Source organism: Marmota flaviventris, chromosome 1, assembly GCF_047511675.1.
Source record: "Marmota flaviventris isolate mMarFla1 chromosome 1, mMarFla1.hap1, whole genome shotgun sequence".
Lineage (NCBI taxonomy): Eukaryota > Metazoa > Chordata > Mammalia > Rodentia > Sciuridae > Marmota > Marmota flaviventris.
In genome coordinates this window covers 135,859,029-135,879,974 of record NC_092498.1, presented here as the reverse complement: position 1 = coordinate 135,879,974, position 20,946 = coordinate 135,859,029, and the positions used below count along the sequence as shown (strand labels likewise).

Here is a 20,946-nt window from a genome sequence, read left to right as displayed (position 1 = left end):
GGTAGCAACACACAAGTCATAGGAACCTGTAGGGTGGCGAGGAGTCCCCTGACCTCAGTCTCTCCATCCTGGGATCAGGTGAGTGCAGGCCCCAGCCTCCGCCCCTTCACCCCTGACCCTGCACTGCAGCAGTCTGGCGCTCCTCGGCACTCCCCAGACACACGAATAACTTGAGAGCAGAAGGCTTCAATGTGCGCCATTCCCTCTGCCTTTCCCCCTCTCTCCTGGAAAACTCCTCTGCACCCTTCAAAGCCCAGCTAAAATGCCCTTTCTTCTGTGACCCTCCCACAGGCAGTCGGCGGCTGCTTTCTCCCTGCTCCACCTGGACTCTGCCTCCCCACCCCTGCCTCTAGTCCCACACACACAGTGAGCGCTAACCTGCATCCGTCCCCCATCCCAGAAGGCCAGTTCTTCTTCCTTGCTGGATCCCACTGCCTGGCAGTGAACGTCTGCCAGGGGACAGTGGGAACTCAGGCCACGCTCACCCAGTTCTGTCCCAGAGCTGTCATTTTTTTTGGGGGGGGAACTGTGAAGAGCAGAACCTCATCCGGACTCCCTTGGCTGACGGGGCCGGAGGACAGCCATGGTTGCCCTCTGAACCTGCCTCCCATTTTCTGTGGAGAACAGGGAAGCTGCTGCTGCACAGACGCTCTGCAGGTGGGGGACACTCGGGCAAAGGAGCAGTCACCTCCGCTGGGGTGGGTGGGGCTCCCAACACCTGCAGCCCCAGGGCTCCTGAGCAGACTCCACAGGTCGTGCTGACGCCCCAGGGGTCTGGCCAGTCACAGAGCAGGGCCTGGTGCCGCTCAGAGCTGTGGCTGGGTTCTGCCCTGTGGTGCCAGAGCTGTGGCTTTTCGAGGACTAACGCCCGACTTGCACGTGCCTGTGCCCAGAGCTCACCTCGGGCCTGAGTTTGTATGCTGTCCCACGAGCGCTGTCCCAGAGCCCTCCTTCAACCTCTCAGGTCCCCACGGCCACTGCTACCTGGCACAGTCCCTGGGGTGGAGGAGATCCGCAGGGCAATCAGGAGAGGATAGTGGTCCAGGGGCAGTACCCAGAAGGCAGGCTCTGCACCTGCTGAATACATCACTGGCAGATGCCCTGGCACCCATGGTCTGAGGGACCATCCCGGTTCTGACACCAGTCAGCCCTGGCCAGCCCTCCCAGAGGGCACAGCGTACAGCAGGTCCTGATGTCCTCCAGTTCCACAGATGGGAAGCTGAGGCACCGGGCGGTGTCCGGGGTGGCGTGGCTCAGGGGCAGCCAGCAGCCGCCTCACTAGGGAAGGTCTCGATGCTGCATGCCCACTGAGTGCCCGGCAGTGCTCTGGGCTGTAACCCTTGGCCTTTCCATACCTAGGCAATCTGTGGGAGAGCCTTAATGGTTAAAAACAACACACCATGGGGCTGGGGTTGTGGCTCAGAGGTAGAGCACTTGTCTTGCACGTTGAGGCACTGCGTTTGGTTCTCAGCACCACCCATAAATAAGTAAATAAAATAAAGGTCCATTAACAGCTAATAAAAAATTTAAAAAAAAATACCTGCACCCCAGATGTGTCCTTGAGTGGGACATCAGATGGGCGGATCCTGGGCCAATCTGAGAGGGGGCACGGCCCCCACAGAGACGTCCCTCCCCGACCCTGTCTGCCCCAGTCTCCCTGACTGGTGGGGCTTCCTGATTCGGTTAGTGAACTTGGCCACAGTAGAGTGCTAGGGAGCAAATGTGACCTATTTCCCAAGGGTATCCGTTATTGGAATGAAAATGGAGAGAGGGCAGTGCTTGACTGGCAGGGGGAAGGGACGAAGGGACTTCAAGCACAGGGTGGGGGTGGGGGGTCCTTCTCCTTCCCAAGCCCCTCAAAACACTCATTCTTTTCACCTGCAGCACACAGCACAGCTCAGGCACACAGCGGGGCTCGTGCTGGTTAGCCATCCACTGGGCCTCCCCTCCTGTGTGGGGCGGGCTGAGCCCACCAGTTCCTCTGTCTTGGGAAAACAGAAGCCAAAGGCCGAGGGCTTCCTGGCAACACAGGGCACAACCTGCACAGCACCCAACCTCAGGGGCCCTGGTGCATGGTCTACGCCTGAGAATCGCAGGGAAATGCTGTGGAGCCCCAGGGAATGTGTATTGGAGCTGCAGCCCCAGCAGGCAGCGTCGGACCAGAGGGCTGGAGCACAAGGGGAGGGGGCTAAGGGACATGGGGCAGGGGACGCTGCAGCTGCCTCCCTCAAGGTCAGCAAGCTATTTCTAGTTTCTTTGCTACGCTGCCTCAGCCATCCCAGCTTCAGGAAGGCACCAACTTCTGGCTTTCACAAGAACAAGAGGCTCCCAGCACCGACCTGGCCAGGCCTCCCCGCCTCCGGGAGGCCAGTCCCTGCTCCCCCACCTCGGGTCCTCAGCTGTGTCCTGTGATCACCTAGAAAAGGGCAGCTGCTGGAGGCAGTTTGTAAAGCAACCACTGCAGCGGTCTCCAAGCTGTCCCTCCTGGACAGTTTACTGCGAGCGGGAAAGATCAGAGTTAAATGGCCAAGGAAAAAGTCCAGCTGGATCTTTCTGCCTCCTTTGGCTTCCAGCTTCAACCTCCCCCAAAAGAGCAAAAGCAAGATCTCCCTCCACTTCCCCACACAGCCCTGTGCTGAAGAATCTACAGGTGACATCCAGGTCTCCCCCTGCCAAACTGGGATAGCACAGCCCCTCCTGTACCCTGCTGGTCACAGGGCACAACACAGCCTGTCACCAGAGCAGCCTTGCAAGCCAACACAAAAGGGACCAGCCTTCCTTCTCCTCCAAAGAAGCACGCTGATGAGCCCACAGGGCCTCCCAGCAAGTGGACTGGGCCAAGTCAGTCCTCAGAGTTCAGTGACACAGCTGAAGGGCAGAGACCCAGACCCTAACCAGTCTCTGCTGCCCACTCTCGGTTTTTTGTTTATTTTTGGTGGGGCTGAGTATGGAACACAAGGCCTCCCATACATGAGGCAAGCACTTTGCCACTGAGCCACTCCCCAGCCCCTGTGCCCCTGCATTAATAGACTAAATCATGGATTCAAACAGAACATCTTGGTGGACATGGGTCTCTGGCTTGTGCTCACCAGGGGTATTTGGTGGCTGCAGAGAGTGTTCAGTGCCTTATCTTGGATCAACAATGGATGCCCTGACCTTGACAGTTCCCTGCACACACCTCAAACGTGGGCTTAGGATCACTGCATGTGCTTCCTTAGTCGACCTGTCTGCCTCCCTGGGACTGTGGGCTCCTGAGGACTGGGATACCTTACTCGATAAACAATGAATGGATAGTACTTGAGAACTTCCACTCGGATCCGGCCAGGGCCTCGGGTGACATCAAGGCTGCAGCCCAGCTAAGGTCTAACGCTACCCAGAGTGCCAAGATCCTCAGCTCACAAAGCCTCGTCTCCTGGCCATGGCACTAAGGGTCCCAGGGCTCTGTCTCCTGGGCCTTGGACAGCCCTTCTCCCTCCAGCCCCCAAACCTCCACCAATTGAGCCACCCATTGGTCCAGCTGCAGAAATGTTAGATTCCAAAAGCCCCGATTTTGGGCCGAACCATTTGCTGTGTGACTAGACAGGCAGCTTTCTTTACAGAGTCTGTTTCCCCTGAGCTTACATGAAAAGTCGAACCTAGAAGATTTCGTTTTCTATTTTTTGGGGGGTGGGGTTGAACCCAGGAGTGCTAACCATGTGCTGCAAAGGCCCTGAGGGTACAAGGGATTGAACCCAGGGGTGCTAAACATGTGCTGCAAAGGCCCCTGTGCCAGCTTGGTCTAGGCGCCCTGCACCTCCTGCTGTGACCATCATTTCCCCCTGGTCTCCCTGCTCCCTCTCTGCACCCCACCCTTAACACAGTAGCCAGAAGCCATCCTTTTATAATACAAGTTGGATACTGGCCCTTGACTTCAGCAGCTTTGCAGCACCTCAGAGTCAAGATCAAAGCCCCGACCTGACCTACAAGGCCCTACTCCATGCAGGCTCATTTTTCTTTCACCTCCTCCCCTTACTTACTCCAGCTTCTTGAACAGCTCCTGCCTCAGGGCCTTTGCACAGGCTGTCTGCTCTGCCCATATGTTCTTCCCCAGGGGACCTTCCTGGCTCTCTCCCTCACCTTTTCCAGGCCTTTGTGTCATTGTCCCTTCTTAGGCCTTCTTTTCAGCTTTGTTTAGCTTTGATCATCATCTAACATCTGTTCCACTCCCTGTTGGTCTATTGTTTGCAGAATTTTTAATGGCTGTCACACACTTGGACCCACCTGGGGTCACTCGTACTGCTACAGGGAACACAGCAGAGCCACACAACCCTCCCGCTTGAATACCCTCTTGGGAATCCCTCTGAGAATTCCTAGCTCTGGACACTCCCCAGGAATAAAAGTGACCGTACAGCTCTAGAGTTAAGTGGGTGACTATGGAAAGAAAAGAACTGCATACTCTGCCTGAGAGGAGGGGCAGGAGGACCTCCCCACCAATGTCCAGGGAGCAGGAGGCGTGAACAGATGCAGGCAGCTCGGACCAGAAGACAGGCGGGAGGGAGGGAGACACGGCCAGGCACAGTTTGAACCTCGGGCAAGCATGGCACAGGCCCTGTGGCAGCACCGCGCTTAGGGACAGGCCGGTCTCTGGTCCCCAGACGCACCCATGCCACTCACCCCTCTCCTCTCACCGCTCGGCCTCAGGAGCCAGGTGCTGTGGAAGGCAGTGCAGTGAGTGCTTCTCACTGACCCTCTGTGTCTGACTGCTGTCCTGCCTGGGCGGAAGGCTGAAGGATGGGAGGCTGCAGAGGCCAGCCTGGGGGAGGGGCAGGGAGCAGGGAGAGGCCCCAGTGATCTCCCGCTGAAGCCCACCACCTGGCAGAGCGGGAGGGGGCTGGAGTCGAGAGTCAAGCCAGGACATGGACACGGGTCAGAGTCAGGTCCCTCCCGGCTCTCCTGCCAGCATTATGGGGACCACAAAGAGCTCAGAAGGAAGCTCTGTCCTCACAGACCTCAGGGCAGCCTCCTGCTCCGAGGCCTCCTCTCCTGTTGGCCTCCCTCTGCTCTAGGTGGACAGCCTCCTAACCTCTCCCTACCCACCCACCCAGCCTAGGCCAGCTCCCAGGGGGCAGAACCGCCCAGAGGAGGGGTGAAAACGGCCTGTGGGCTGGCGCAGGTGGATTCCTCACCGGCCAGGCCAGGCCCACCAGGAGCCTGTGTCCCTTGCTGCTCAGGTGGAGGTCCTGCCTCAGTTCTCAGCTCTCTTCCTCCTCAGGAGGCAGTCCCCTTGCCAAGGCCTGTCATGGAGACAATGGCAGGAAACACCCCTCCCACGGGGAGTCCGGAAGGAAGCCACTGCCTGCGCCCCAGACCCTCCCCCTGTGTCTGCCACAAGGTCGCAAGGTGAACAGCGGCTCCGCTCAACCATCTCCAACTAGTAGGGCAGCACTGGGGTGGGGCTCTCCTTATGGGGGCCCCTTCTTTGGGGCAGACCCTCTCTCTGGATGCCACTCTGAGTCAGGTGGATGCAGAAGATGGCCAGGCTGTGCTGAGAAACACCAGTGCTGCCCCGGCCCCCCACTGCCACCCCCTACCCCTACCCCACCTTCTGAAAGAAAAGGCTCCCGGCTTCTCTGGAGAAAGGAACTTGTCTAAATATAAGCCCTGGGGCTCCCAAAGAGAGCCTGGAGGGGCATTCTCAGCCACCCCTGCCCAGGGTTGCCTCTCTCCACCCGCAACCTCCCTCTGCCCAGAGCACAGTGGCCTCTATGCCCATCGTGGCCACCAGCTCCTAGGAGCTCAGGGGGTGATCCTGACCATCCTGCCATGTTGGCGTATGGTGCCAAGAATTCTGTCCTCGGAACCGCTGTGACGACACAGGGAAGGGGGGCGGCTAGCGTGGGTCAGGGGCCTGCAAAGAGCTTCAGAGAAAAGGAGGTGTTTGAAATGGAACCTGACGGGCAGGGGAGGAAGAGGGAGCGGGGAGACACTGGAGCAGCATCAGCAAAGCACAGAGCACGCAGGGCAGCAGCTCCGGCCTGTGGGGACTCCTGTCTGCCCCAGGCACAGCTGTGTGCCTGGCACCTGGGGCAATACCTGGCACATGCCAAGCATTCCATAAATATTCAATAAATATTTTCAGGATAAGTGAGTAGGTACAGAACTCCTAAGGACACTGTGGGTCCCAGCAAGGACCTCCAGGGGAAGCAGGCACAGGATGTCCTCTCTGCAACCCCCTCTGGAATGCAGCTGCCCAGCAGGAGAAGAACCCCTTCCTGTAAGAAAGGAAGCAGGAAGCCCAGGCTTGCTGGGGCAGGGTCCCTTGGAGCAGCTCACCCAGGTTCCTGCCTTGAGGGGGAGGCCAAGGCCCCCAGCATGTGGCACAACCACAGTGAGCAGCAGTGACCCCTGGAGAAGCCTGGCGTCAGAGCTGAGCATTACTACGCCCCACCCCCACCCAGCAGCTGAGACACCTCAGAAAGTGAACTAAAACAAAACAAAAAGCAAAGACACAACATAGCACCCTCGCCCCTTCACACCCGGGCCTTTTCACAGCAAGGAAAGAGGGTGAGCAGTCGGAGAAGAAAACAGCCCGCGGCGCCCGCCTGAGACTCAGCTGGACACACTCGCCCTGCCACAGGCAGCCTGGGCCCTGGGCACCCTGCCAGGTACCCACCCAGCAAGGAGGGAGGCCTGGGAGGGCAGGAGCCAGGCTGAAATCCAGGCCTGGGCCTGGGCCTGAACCAGGGTCCCTGCATCAGGGGCTAAACTTGGAAATTCAGACCACAGGCTCCCAAGTTCAGACTTGGGGTCCAGTCCCAAAGCCAGCGCTGACTAGCTGTGTGACTGTGAGTCTGACATCTGCCATCTCTGCACCTCAGCTTTGACTCCCTCTTGTGAAACAAGACGCCAGTGGCCGCTGGGCAGCGTTGCTGTGAGACTGGCATAGATGGTGCTTTGAAAGGCCACGGCCAGCCCCACAAAGCAGAGGCTAGGGACCTCAACTGCCCCCCTCCCCAATTTCTGAGCTTCCCTGGATGGAAGACCCAGGCTCTAGGACCCCAAAGCTCACACTAACGAAGAGTACATGGGGGCAGGGGGCAGGGGAGTCCAGGAAAGGAGAGGAAACCACTTCTGCTCTTGTTCTAGGCACCAAAGGCCTCAGCATGAACAAAGGGCAGGGTGGGGCATAGGAAGTATAGAGGCCAGAGGCGGGCGGGGACGGGCGGGGCTCTGCTCTCCGCTGGGCAGAAGGTGGAGGGTGCCAGGAATCTGCCACTCAATCTCTGGTCCTGAGGCGGCCACTAGTGCACCGGCCTCCATTTCTCTCTGGGGAGTGAGTGCCCAGAGGGAGAGTATCCGTGAAAACACGCCCATGCTGGTTTCTGGGCCACTGACCACTGACCACAGCTGGTGGGCAACAGGGCGAGGCTGGAGCCAGGGCTCTGCTCTGGAAGGAGCCGCCATCTTCAAGGCAAAACTCCAAGGGTCCCGGAGTGGGTAGCACAGGGCAGGAGTGGCAAAGAGCCACCCAGGGTGCCACCGGGGCCCCAGGGTGGTATCAAATCTGGAATCCAGAGGTACCAGACATAGGATGCAGGTCCTTCCTATGTGAGGAACATAGACCAATATTTGTAAGAAGCGTAATCAATGAACACAACCTACCCCATGTTGATCAGATGGTCAGGGTTTTAAGGGAGGAGGAAAGGGCAACGGGCTCCACACACCCAAACCCTGAAGGCCAGGAGGCTGATCACTGTGCAGGGCGTGGCCTTACCTGCAGGTCTGAGTGGCTCCGTTGATGTCCCTGCCACCGAAGAGGAACAGATCAGTAGGCCCACAGAAGGGTGTCGGGGACCAGGACACACGTGCCAGCATCCTGCAGGAAGAAGCCCAACAGGAGGGAGGTGAGATGACGGGACTCCCAATCACCCATGCTAATCCGCAGGGAGGTCAGCAGAGCCAGTCTCACCAGAGCAACGACGTAAAGCCCGGTCCCCCTGGAACAAGAGGATAGAACGGGACATCTGAGTGAGGGGGTCTCCACTTTACAAAGCGACCCAGTCCAGGGTGCTCTCAGGGAGCAAGTTCTGGCTTAGAACTGGTGACGGGTGCACCTTGACACTGCCCCGTGCTGAGGAAACTGCCGGGAGCTGGACCCATACCCGCACGCACAGCTGCCTCCTTCCCCTCCTGGAAGCCTTAGGGTCTTCACCCAGGAAACCTGTTGGGATCAGAGGACCCCAAACTGTGAGTTGGGGAGGGTGAGGGGCTGGAAAACCAGACAAAGCAGGAAGAAGAGCAGGGGTGTGTGCCCCAGAGCACTCAGACAGAAGATGTAGGACCTCCAGCTGGACGGTGGGACGGGACGCCCCCTTTGCAAGCCACCAAGGCCAAGATGAGCACACAACAGAATTGCAAGAGAGAGGGGCCTCCAGGGACTCCTGAGTCTAACCGACCCCACAGATGCCACTGAAGCTGCCACCCAGTCTGGGGCTCCAACAGGGACCCAGGACACCCCCAGGCTACAGTGCAGCACAAGACATCCTGGAACCCCTGTACCTATGAGCAGGGAGCAGGCAGTGGCCTAGGAGGTACCCCTGATGACCACGGCCAGAAGGCAGCTCCCTTGCAGGCTGTGGATGCTGGATGGGTCCAGGAACCGAAGCCCCAAGTCCAGGACAGCCCTGCTTTACAGGCTGAGCCAGGCGCCCGGGCCCCTCAGGTACCCGTCTGTGCCCCTAGAGGGTGAGCAGGTCTTGACAGGTATAAGCCAACCCCAGGGGAACTGAACGGAGGCTCGGAATGACAAAGTGATCAACTGCCAGCGAGCAGCACAGATGCAGGAGCCAGAGCAGGAGAGGAGGGAATGGGAGGCGCAGAGAGCCTGGTACAGGCGGTGGGCAGTGCGGGAACGGGCTCTTCACACACGCCCCCACCAGCCCACGCTCCCAGGGAAGCCACAGCCAGGGCTGCAGACAACTTCTGAGGACCTAGGCTCCTCGGCAGCCCGCCTCCGCCCTCAGCTCCAGGGCCTCAGTCTGTGCCCACATGGACCCTGCACAATAAAGCATCCCAGGTCCTAGAGGGCCCTAGGGTGCGGCTCCCGGGCTCCTGCACACTGCTCAGGTGCCTCTGCAGGGCCCTACACCTGCTTCTCAGGGTCACTGCCACCCCAACACGGCAGGGTCAGCAGCATCCCCCCACTGGGAGGTCAGGAATCCCACACAGGCTGAGTGCTCACCACGGTGACACCCCGGCCAAGGGTGACCAGATTTGGCAGGCAAGGCCCCTCCACACCTCAGGATGCCTCCCCGTGGGTGAGAAGGTCAATGGTGACTCACACCCAGCAGAATTAGATCCACAGGGGCAAGGAGAAAAAAGGCGCTCTTGGAACGCAAAGAGGGGTGCCGGGGGAATGGTATTTCTGACCCCCCCCCAAAAAAAACCGTATTTTTAAAGTCCAATAAGTGAAGGCAGGATCTGGTGAGGAGCCAGACCAGCAGGGCACAAAATACCCCTGCAATGACATGGAAAGCTGCTGCCTGTGGAGGCAGTGACCCCCTCACATAAAGTCCACGCCCTGAAGGGAAACGAAACCCACAACAACATGGGATTCCTTGCTGAGAGCCCTGGAGGCACCCTGATGACCATAGCCAAGGTCCTGGGGCCAAGGGTCTGAAACCAAGTGACACCCCACCCCCCCACCCCCCCACCCCCCGCTTGCTGGGCCCAGGGACTAAAGGAAAGCCCTCCACCCCTGAGAGTTTTCAAACTACGTCTTCACTGTGCTTCTCAAAGGACGTGGGGAATCACAGGGGACAGGAAAACAAAACAAAAACAGCCTCGGAGACCCACAGGAACGGCAGAAGTCAGAACTGCTTCCCTAAACATCTCTCAGCTCCCTGGTGCCGAGTGGGGCGGTGGGAGTGAACGAGTAAGTGAATCTGTTTCTCTATACGGTTTCTATTAATAGCCTATCAGTCTCTCCTCATCCCCACTAAATAAATGTCAAACAAACACTTAAAGAATACCAGCTTGAAGGGGCGCCAAGCTGCAAGCCTACCCAGACGTCCGCGTGTCTCGAGCTGGCCCTGGCTGGGAGCTCGAGTTCCAAGCAAGTGGGTAGTGTCATGAGCTGGCCTCACCCCTGGACGACATGGAGCCTGAGGCGGGTGGCTGGAGGACTGGGGGTGGGGGCTGTGGTAAGTGTCCAGCCATCAGCACACTCACATCTGAAACATTTCATCACCCTAAGAGAAACCCTGTGCCCAAGAGTGGTCATTTCCTGTCCTCCCTCCTCCGGGCCCTGGCAACCACCCATCTGCTTTCTGCCTCTAGGGGTCTGCCTCTTCCGGAGGCCACACACTGTATTCTGTATCTCTTTGGCATTATGGAACCCACAGGCGCCTTCTGTGTCTGGCTTCTCCACTTAGCATTATGCTCTCAGTTCCGGCCTTTGGCGCACAGAAGTGAATCACTGCTTTTAATGGCCAAGTAATATTCCACTGTGTGGACTGGCCACATTGTTTCTCCACCTGTCTGCTGTAGGACAGCTGGTTCTTTCTACATTTTGACTGTTTGAACAAGGCTGATGAGAGTATTTGTGAACAAGTTTTCCTGTGGACATGTAATCTTGACTCTTCTGAGTATATATACCTGGGGGTTCCTAATTTTTAAATAAAATAATGTTGCTTAATTTAAATCAAGAAATACATGTGCATTTTGAAAAACTCTCAAAACTCAAAAGAGTAAGTTTCCCTTTTGTCCTGGGACCAGAGGCAAATTCCAGTTCTGCCTGATCCTGCCATACACACCATCCATTTTGAAAACCAGTGCCTGGGAGGACAGATCAGGCCAGAGTCGGCCTAAGGATGCCAGGGAAGAGCGCAGGGCACAGCTGGCATCCGATGTTTGGGCGGGTCAGCCACTAAATGGGAAGCCACTTAGCCTGGAGAGGTGACAAAGCCAGAGGCTGAGAAGGCCTACAGATGGACAGAACAGACACCTGGTCTACCACAGCCTGGCTCTGAGGACGGAGCAGCACTGAGCCTCCCTGGACTTGGCTTCCTTATCTGAGAGGCAGTGGACACTAGTGGCTATGTCACAGAGCCTGAGTCCAGCAGCCAGTCAAAGCAACTGCCTGATCCAAGCACTGACGGTCACTGCCTCTGTCCTGTTATTTCTACTCCTCTGCCCCCTTGAGCTGACCCTGCTTCCTCACCAGGAAGGAGGCACCTCCAGGCCCATGAGACCCCCGGGTAGGGCCCACTGTGCAGCCATTTCCAGGCAAGGGGCTCCAGGGGCTAGAATGGCTGCCCTACAGGCCCACCTCCCCACATGCTGTGCCAGGCCCTCCTGAGAGTGGGTCTCCACCCACCCTCTCATCAGGAACAGCCCTGGGCCTCCGCCTGTGCCTGCCCCCCACCCAGGCCCAGGGAAGGGCCTGCCACCCAGACCCCGCAGGGAGGCTGGCTGCTTCTCTCACTGCTGTCCCTTCAGCTTCCTCCCTCTCCTGCTCAAGAGCATGCTGCTCTTTCCCAAGCCCAGACTGCTGGAGGCAGAGGGCCCCAGGAGACCCTGGGTGAGGGCTCTGCAGTGACAGGGGTGCGGACGGTCAGAGGGCCACTGTGAGGCCGAAGGACTCCTCCTCTCCCAGTGGGTGGGCGGCCATGGCAGAGCCTGGAGGCATGAAACCCAGACCTGGGAAGGCAGAGCTGGAGAGAAGGAACCCAGCTGTGCTTGCTTGAGTGTGCAAGTATTGAGTGTGCAAGTTCACAGGGGAAAAAACCAGCACAATGCACAAGCGCGCACACGCATAACAAAAAGGAGAAATTCTTAGCCTGCAGCAGTTGGTAGCATTATGTAAAATCCCAAGCCCACAAAAATATCATTTGGATGATAAAAAGTTAAATTTAGCCAAGTACAGAGTGACTAATACTATGAGGGAGAGGCAGCACCCCCAGTTGCCTGGAGCTGATACAACTGGCTTTTGGAAACTTTTGACAAGTAACCAGGGCCTGGTGCAGCACAGAAAGACAGATTATGTAATACGAGGTGCAGCCGTCAGCAAGCAAGACGCAGAGCAACTGCAGTCCCCTCCAGGGAGGGAACAGCTGGGCTGGGGCTCGAGCTCCTCCACGGGCCCTGCCCAGAGCGCCAGGGCCACGGCACCCGTGCATTCCAGAAGCCTTGGCGGGCTGAGCCAGGCCTTGGTGGGGTTGCCTGAGAGGTCTGCAGGATCCTTCCCCAAGTGGCTGTGATGGGCTGCTCCTCCGGTGGCCTCCAGTGGCCACACCCTTTGAATCCAGCCTGCCCTCCAACCAAGAGTGGGTTGGAATGACACTGTGCCAACTTTCTACCCATGCCACAGGAGGCCCTGGCCGAGAGGCAAGAGGCGAGAGGCAAGAGGCGGCCTACAAATAGGAACCTGCTTGCCATGTTCACAGCTATGGAAAGGCGGGCGCAGCCCAGGCAACTGCGTGGGGCCTGCAAAACCTGCTCCATCCATATGATGCACACAACTGTAAAGGATAAGGGAATTCCAAGCCACGCTGTGACACAGATGCACCTGGAAGACACTGTGCCGAGCGAGATCAACCAGCCACCAAGAGACAACCACCGCAGGACTCCATTTATTTACACGAGGAGACAGAGCAGCCGGGCTCAGAGACCAGGAAGTGGCGTGGCGGGTGCCCAGCCAGGGCCGCTCCGTCTAATGACACGGGGTTTCAGTTTTCTGTGCAAGGAGTCCTGTGGATGGATGGTGGTGGTGGCTGCATGATGGCGTAGTCACTTGATGCCACTTGGCTGTGCATTTAAAGATGGCTAAGAGTTCAATTTTATGTTATGTATATTTTTATCACAGTAAAAGAAATTAAGAAACAGGAAGGTGGAAAGTGGCAGGATCGGATGCTTCTGCATTTCCACTCTGGGGGGACAGCAGCCACCTGCATAGGGAGCCACCTGCCTGGATGTCACGAAGCCGTGAAGAACCCAGCCACCTGCAGGCACACCTCACCAGCCACAGGAGCAGGGCCACCTGGGAAATGCCTGCTCAGCCCAAGTCAAGCGGTCCCAGCTGACACCCATGATCAGAGAGATACAATCCCCACAAAGCCTGTCCAAACTGCCACATGGCAGCAACACAGTGGCCGAGTCCGAGCCCTCCACTGCAGAGGTAGAGGCCCCTGTCAGGTTCTCTAGGGTTCGTGGGAAGGACATCTTTCACTCTCCCACACACGAGTCACTGCCAGGGGCAGCGCGTAAGCCAGCCTTGGGAAGAACCCACCGTCCACTCCTGGTGTCCCGGGTGGCTGCCGGAGAAGGCTGGTATGAATGTCAACGGCTGCACCAAGGCCAGAACCTCTCAAGAGACCCCACAGAGGACTCAGGTCACCACCCGTCAGCCCGATGGTCAGCCCATGGTTTCATTCCCAGACTCCCCATCGTCCTGACCAGAGCAGGAATTCACACACTGGGCAGATGTGGACAGGATGCCCTGTGTGCCATGGGGGATCCCTGGGTGGGGTTTGGAGCAGGGCTCCCGCTGACCAACTCTGTGAGGGTCGGCTCCCCTGGCCAGGCCCTGGCTCCCCTTCTGCAGATGAGGACAGGGCTGGATGGTCTCTAAAAGGCCTGTCCATGTCTCCCACTTCTGCCAGCCTGTGGTCCTGACAGATGAGAACGTGGACACACAGCCCAAGCCCTGAACCAAGAACAAGGACTTGCATCCAGGGGCAGACACACTCACTGGGACCCTTGCGATGTCCCCTTGGAGGCCTCCCCTATGTCCTTCATGAATTGTTCATCTGCTCCACGCCATCTGGCTTTCCAACTGCCTCTTCCTTAGTCCCCTGGAGCTAAAAGAGGCCCTGGGACAAGAGGACACCACCCTCAGGCCTGGCCCTGCAGCCGTCCCACCCAGTCCTCCATGTGTGCCCTCTTTCCCTCCCTCTGCCTCCCTCCCCGCACCCACCAGCTGACTGACAGATCCAGGGTGGGATTCCAGGGAAACCCTAGGGACAGTGCAACCACAGTAGGAGGGGCCCAGGTCGCTGATTCACTACCTGCGGCCACTGTGGCCACCCGCACAGCACTGTCCAATTCAACAGCTCCAGGGGTGAAGAGCAGCCTCAGCACTAGCTGAGGGCCCTGTGGCCCAGCTGCCGGCCCTAGTTATCCTAACTCACTAGCCGAGGGCCCTGTGGCCCAGCCGTCAGCCCCAGTTATCCTAACTAACCCATCCCCCAGACTAATGCTACCCATCGGCATCGAAAGACATGGCAGAACTAGGCCAGGCCCGTCTCGGAGCCACCAGTGTAGCTGGTAATTCACAGAGGCCAGACACAGGCTGATTCTGCACCTGGCAATCGCACACTGGGCAGACAGCGGGGCCTGTTCATGCCGTTCCACGCCACCTGCTCCCAGAAACCGTACAATGCAGGCTCACTACATCCCCCACCACCCCAACCAGGAGAGGAACAAAGAAGGAAACCAAAGGAGAGGAAGACAAATCTAGGCTAAGACTCCTTACTGAGGACGATCGACAAGCAAATGAGGATAAATGCCAGCTGTGTGCTTCCTAGTAGGCAAAGCAATGAGGGAAATAAGCTGTGTCAGCACACTCTACCCAATAGGAAAGCATGGCAGGTCACGAGAGGTGAACTTCCCAGGGTTAGGAGCTCTGAGGGGAACAGTCTACAGCTGAGCCCAGCCAGCAGGGACCACATCACCTCAAAAGCTGCCCACTCCAGGGTGTAGGGGCGGCTCTGCAGCACTGCCTGGAGCCTGACTGGCTCTTGCTGGAGAACGCCTCGGTGTAGTTCTTAATCCTCCTTAATGTGAACATGGCAGCACCATGATAATGACGGAAAATATTTACATACCATGCCGCGATGGGTTGTTTGGACCATCTGGCTACTGGATGCGGTGTGTTGGTGAACACATGGCCCTTCCATGAGGACTGTGTCTCAGCCCTGAGGGGGACGGGCCGCAGGGACCCAGACGTGGCCCTCACCCATTCCCGGTCCCTGCCACCCCACACTGGGTTACAGGTGGAACGCAGGGCTCTCACGCGCCCACACCCCAGCCACGGGCACCTGGCAGTGATGGTTACCGGGACAGAGCCCTCCTGGCAACTTCAGGGACCGCTGGGACACCTCAGGGACTCTGCCCAACACAGCTTCTGCCATGCTTTGCCAGCTCCACAGGACTCGGGCCTCACGCAGCGGCACAGCAGGGGCAGGACGGTGGCCCTCAGGTCGCCCAGTGGGAGCTCCTGAGTTCCTACACCCCTGGGTGTGCCCTGGATTGTTTTATTTTTCCCCGGGTTGATGCTAAACACTTTTTCTTTTCTTTTTTTCTTTTTAAGTTTGGAATGTACGTGGGTTGTTTTATTATTTTCTTACTTTTAGTATAGGGGGACAGTCCCCTTCCAAGTCTGTTCTGAAGCAGCAATTGTCTAACGAGAAGCAGGAACTGACCACCCTTGCGGAGGCTGTGGGCTCCAATCCTGACGGCCAGGAGCCCAGGAGCGCGTTTGTCCCCACAGCGCTAGCTGGCGGGACGCACAGGGCTTTCCCAGGGCGCTCAGCAGGGCAGGAGCTCCCAGGTTCAAGGTCTTTTCCTAATGGTCTCCTGCTCAGATTTAAAATGCCCCACCTTTAGTGTCCCAAGCCTGGAGAACAAAGGAGCCAGCAAAGGCTCAGCCTGGGTGCGAGCGTGGGCAGCGCCTGCCTCCTGGGCCTGTCCATTCACCACGTGGCTCTCAGCAGCTTCCTGAGTGCTGGGATGCGCTGGCCCAGGTCAGGGGCTCTGAGGCCACACACCCTTCAGCGGGTCCCTGGCCGTCCCTGGACTAGTGAGTGGAGTGAAGCCCCCAAACCTCACCTATGGACAGAGGACAGCAATCAAAGTCAGAGCCCTTGGCCAGATGGGGCAGGAGGCTCATCCACTGTCAAAGGCACCCCTGGCCAGGTGAGTAAGTCATGGGCACGCCCTGGGACAGCGCGAACTCAGCAGCTGCGTCTCCTGAGAACTACCATCTGGGATAACTGATGCTTTCACTCACAAAGCACGAGCCCCTCACTGAGGTGGGGTGGCCATGCAGAGCCAGGTCCCTTCTTTCTGGTCAGAACCTGAGCCCAGCAGAGACGTGCCCTCTGAGCACCTGTGCGGGGCACCAGGTAGCCCCAGACAGGACCTGCTCTGTTCCCCTGCTTCTAGGCGGGCCATGCAAATGTTCTTTTTGCAGATATTTGAGCCTCTGAGGAAACAGGAAAATCTAACAAAGACCATCAGGTCACTGAGGCTTTGCTTGCACTACTCCAAAACATCCAGCAGTCACTGGGGGTGCACTCGTTAAAACACAGGGAAGTAATGCCCCAGGGTGGACACGGTGCTAGCCCCAGGCCTCCCCAGTTGCACAACAGGGTCTCTGGCCACAGAGCCATGGCCGACCCCACCCGAGCTCCCTCTAGGGAACCCTCTCTGGGTCTGGCATCGACTGCCTCCCTTTGGCCTCCCAACCAACCCCAGGGAGCAGGCCCGCAGCCCCAGGCCCAGCGGCCTCTCAGCGGTTCAAGGTGAAACCAAAGCAGCATGGTGGAGGGCTGGGCTGCTCACAAAGCCCCATTTACTCTCTCTATTCTGAGGTCGGACCTTCCCTGCCTCTTCCGGTACCTCTGTTGATGCAGGGGCAGGGGCCACAGTGACTGCAGCTGCGTGTGGTAAGTAGACCTAACACTTGCCAAGCTGCACAGGGGCCCAAGTCGCTGGAGGTGGGCAGCTTCGAGGCAAGTTGAGTGCCCTTGGTGCTATACAAACTTCACTGCCATCCAAAACGGCTCCCGCCCAGCACTAGGCCCATTACTCCTGCCCTGCCAGCCCCGGGTCACCTCTGCACGCTACAGCTCTGTGGGAGGAATGCCCATACTTGGGAAAACGACTTTTCATTTTACAGGTCTGTGGAGTCCCGCTGAGCCTTCTCCTGGACACATCTGTGTCCCCTACACATAGCTCCCAGAGCTCTGAGCAGGTCAGACCTGTGGGTGTCCAGAGAGCAGCTATGATGGACAAGAGGACAGAGGAGGGGCAAGGCAGCGTCTGCCCACCCTCGCCTCCCACCAGGAAGGACCCCAGACCACAGACTGAAGTTCAGCGTCCAAACCCCAAGGGCCCCCTCTCCGTCATGCCCACACAGGCACCACCACTGCAGCTCTTGCCAAGGAGGAACTACTCACCCAGAACATTGCTCCAGATTTTCATTTCACTTAAAAGCTCTTCCTTGTCTGGGGTTTTGAGGTTAAAAGCCACTGGCTGGCACTCACACACTGTAACCGGGAGTGCACACTGGCACTCCCCTCATGGAGAGCAATTCAGCCATCACTGTCACCAGCAGAAGGAACTCACCCCACTGACCTGGCAGCTGCACCTCGGGAATGCGTTCTGCAGGTGCGAGCTTGCATTTGCAGGAGGCCCACCTGCTCTAGGCCCCTGCTACAGCTTACCTGCCTCTCTCTAGCACTGCAGACCCCACCAACAGGGAGCTGGCTGGTCCAGTGAAGGGCAGCCATCCGCAGAACGCTAAGCCTATCACTAGAAGAACCAGGCAACTTCAGCGGGCGCGGCGGTGCACACCTGTGATCCCAGGGACTGGGGAAGCCAAGACAGGAGGATCGCAAGTTCAAGGCCAGCCTCAGCAACTTACCAAGACCCTGTCTCAAAATAAATTTTAAAAATGGCTGGGGATGCGACACAGTGCTAAGCACCCCTGGGTTCAATCCCCAATACCAAAAATTAAAATAAGAAAGGGGAAGAAAACGAAGGAGCAGCTGAACCAGGCAACTCTAAGTGAACCAACAGGAGCTGTCTCTGGGATTCACATCCTGTTAAGTCAAAAAGCAGACGCACAGCCACAGGCAGCTCTGTGTGTGTGTGTGTGTGTGTGTGTGTTTAAATAATATATATTCATACTACAGAGAATCCCCCAGAAAGCACACACACAAGCCTAGCAACGTCGCTGTCTCTAAAGACAGGTGTGGGTATACTGCGGGGCCCTTCGGGGAGGGTGCCAGGCCCAGGACACCACTGGCTCAAACCACTTGCCAAGTGACGCTCAGGACCCTGGTTTGTGCACTCCATCACTTTCCTGTAACCTATACCTGAGGGTTTCATAAATCAAGGGACAAATCTAATTTACCTTGAGAACCTTGCCAATACCCAGCACCACGTCACGCCACACAAGTGGTCTTCGCAATGCTTTGTCATTTCTTTTTAACAGACAAAAGAATGAGTGAGTGAACCACTGTGTGAATGAACACTGGAGGCGAGCATCAGAAAAACAATGTTCTTTGCAAACTAGAAAACTGAGCTCTGGGAGGAAAGGCAGGGAAACACCTGATTAGTTGCTGTCTAGGTTCCAAAAGCAGATTCAGGAATATCCAAGGGCAGCGCCTGCCACCAGCCACATGACTGAGCTGAGGTTTGAAGGGTTGAGCAGAGCTTTAAAATTTTTAAATTTTATCTATTTTATGTCTTAAAATGCCAACATTTAAAGTTTCTTTGGAAATAACAGAATGCTAAGAAAATAATGAGGGGTCCAAACAATTTCAAAACGTTTGTTGGACGCACGTTACAGACTGTTAATTCTGCAAAGTGTTTTCTATGGTCTGAAAGAATCAGAAAACTGAACTCTGAAGGGGCCAGACTCCCCGGCAAACTGACTATACTTTAGGGGTTCTCTGGGGACTCTGTGTGCCCGGTATGGGGAACCCTTGCCCTGTTAACCCCCAGCTCCTGCTCAGTCCAGCATGCCAGGCAGGATGACAGCCACCTCGGCCACTAAGAAGTGGGCCAACGAGCGGCCAAGGCCACGGAGCTTCAGCGCAGTCGCAAAGCCCTGGGACATCAGTCATGAAGAACGGCGCTGGCCCCTCGGGCAGCCATACAAACACCTGTGGTTGAAATATGGGAAAATGAAAAGCAGCAAAACCACATGGGGGAGAGAAGGAAAAATAACTAGGGGGAGGGGAGGCCACTTAGGGGCTCATCCTGAGCAAACTGGGGGATGCACCCCATCACCCTCCCACCTCCTTCGCCCCTCCAGCATTCACCACTGAAGGAAAGCCAGGAGAGAAGTGCCCCCAGGAGGACGAGGATGGGGGAGGAGCACAGCTGGCTGCCAGGTGCAACCTGCAGGGGATCTCAGGCTTCTAGCAGGCGCTTTGTGGATGCCAGGGCAGGGCCCGTGAAGTTAAGGGACATTCTGAGAGCCTCCCTCAAAGAACATGAAGAGGATGGTTCATCTGTGCTGGGACTGCAGTCATCCTTCAGGATGCAGATCATGGGTGTCTGGCCTCCATAATGCAATGGAAGTGTTTGCAAATGTGTTCCAGAACATTCTGGGAGATTCCTCAGAATAATCCTGATGGAAGACCTGAGCACTCTGCACCCCACCGCACACACCACTGTCCCCCCATCTTCTGGGATGCTGGGTCCCAGGAGGCACCAGAGAGGCAGCAGTGGCTCCAACTGCCTGCGTGTCACTCACTGAACCAGATGACAGGGCAGTGGCTGCTGACACCCAAGCACACAGGTGTCAGAGGTCTCCTTCGAGTCAAGCTCACCCAGTGTTTCCGTTGACGCACTGGAAAGCCACTGCGAGTTATTTTAAACGGGCTGCCACACGGTCTCACTGTGGTTCTTCTGCTTGTTTTCCAGTTTACCTACTGTGAGAGCCCAAGGCGACCACTGCGTCCCCTCAGAACACGCACCCTGCAGCCGCCCCTCCATTAGGTCCCACCTCCTCCTGACCACCACCTCAGCCTGAATCTAGAACAAAGATTAATTAATGATGAGAGCCAGGTTCGATGACCAGGGGGTGATGGTGCCTGGCCATAGACTGCAAAACAATGCCTCTCAGGGCACGGCTCTCTGGATGACGCTGGCCCTGACCCTGTTTTGAGGTGACACCTGGGGTAGTCTGTGTCCCTCGGACAGGCCCTGGCACGAAGTCAGGGCTGACCGGAGAGGCTCCACTGTGAACTCGCTGCCTGCCCCTCGGCCTCTGTGTTTCTAGAGAGATGGGTGCCGAACTCCGCGGATCTTCCTGGCCTCTACCCTTCCCCTCCTCTCTTTTGTAATAAAATCCTGGTGTTTATCCACCTACTCATAATTTTGTTTAATCTTTATTTATTTATTTTTATGTGGTGCTGCGGATCGAGCCCAGTGCTTCACACGTGCGAGGCAGGTGCTCTACGCTGAGCCGCGGCCCCAGCCCTACTTATGATTTTGAGAGTGTTCCATGACCCCGCATGATGAGCCCTGTGCTGGGGAGACAGGGAGCTCCTGCCCGGGAGGAGAGGGACAGAGGAAAGACCGCACGCTCGTGCACACCCCTGCACAGTGTGCACCCTGGGGAACAGAGGTGAGCACTCAAGAATCATTGTATCGGGCTGGGATTGTGGCTCAGCAGTAGAGCGTTAGCCTAGCATGGGTGGGACCCAGGTTCGATCCTCAGCACCACATAAAAATAAAGGCATTGCGTTGTGTCCATCTACACCAAAAAAAAAAAGAAAGAAATATTAAAAAAAAAAAAAAGAATCATTGTGTCACATGCAGGACACAGTGAGGACCCCATGTGTGAACCAGGTTCATCACAGAAGGGGCACAGAGTGTCGGGGACAAGGTGGGAATCAGGGGCCCTGGCTTGTGGGGGAACCCAGGGTGCACTTCCCTGCTGACAGTTTTCTCAGCAGCAAAACAGTAGAAGAAATTCAGACTGCACGGCACCTTCTGAGATGCCCAGGTCAGCTACCTTCACTTGCAGTCTGAAGGCGAGTTCAGAGCGGGAGCTGGTTTGCCCAAGGTCACGGGGCTATCCCTACGTCCTTCTTGGCTCCAAGGGGAGGGAAGAGAAACACAAGGACTCTGAGAGCTCGGCAGAGAGCCCGCACATCATGGCCTGCC

The 20,946-nt window shown here is 57.1% G+C and overlaps 1 protein-coding gene across 8 annotated transcripts in view; it reads right to left on the bottom strand.

The window, feature by feature from the left end:
- The window catches only part of Pitpnm2 (phosphatidylinositol transfer protein membrane associated 2), a 125,379-nt gene that overhangs the window by 87,976 nt on the left and 16,457 nt on the right, over positions 1-20,946 (bottom strand). For 7 of the 8 annotated variants that reach the window (XM_071616293.1, XM_071616290.1, XM_027921411.2 and 4 more), the window contains exon 2: positions 7,754-7,855. The gene's annotated coding sequence lies outside the window, so the exon portion shown is untranslated. Of the gene's footprint in view, positions 1-7,753; positions 7,856-7,948; positions 7,970-20,946 lie in introns of those variants that run through there. The other variant, XM_071616297.1, reaches the window with a different exon arrangement.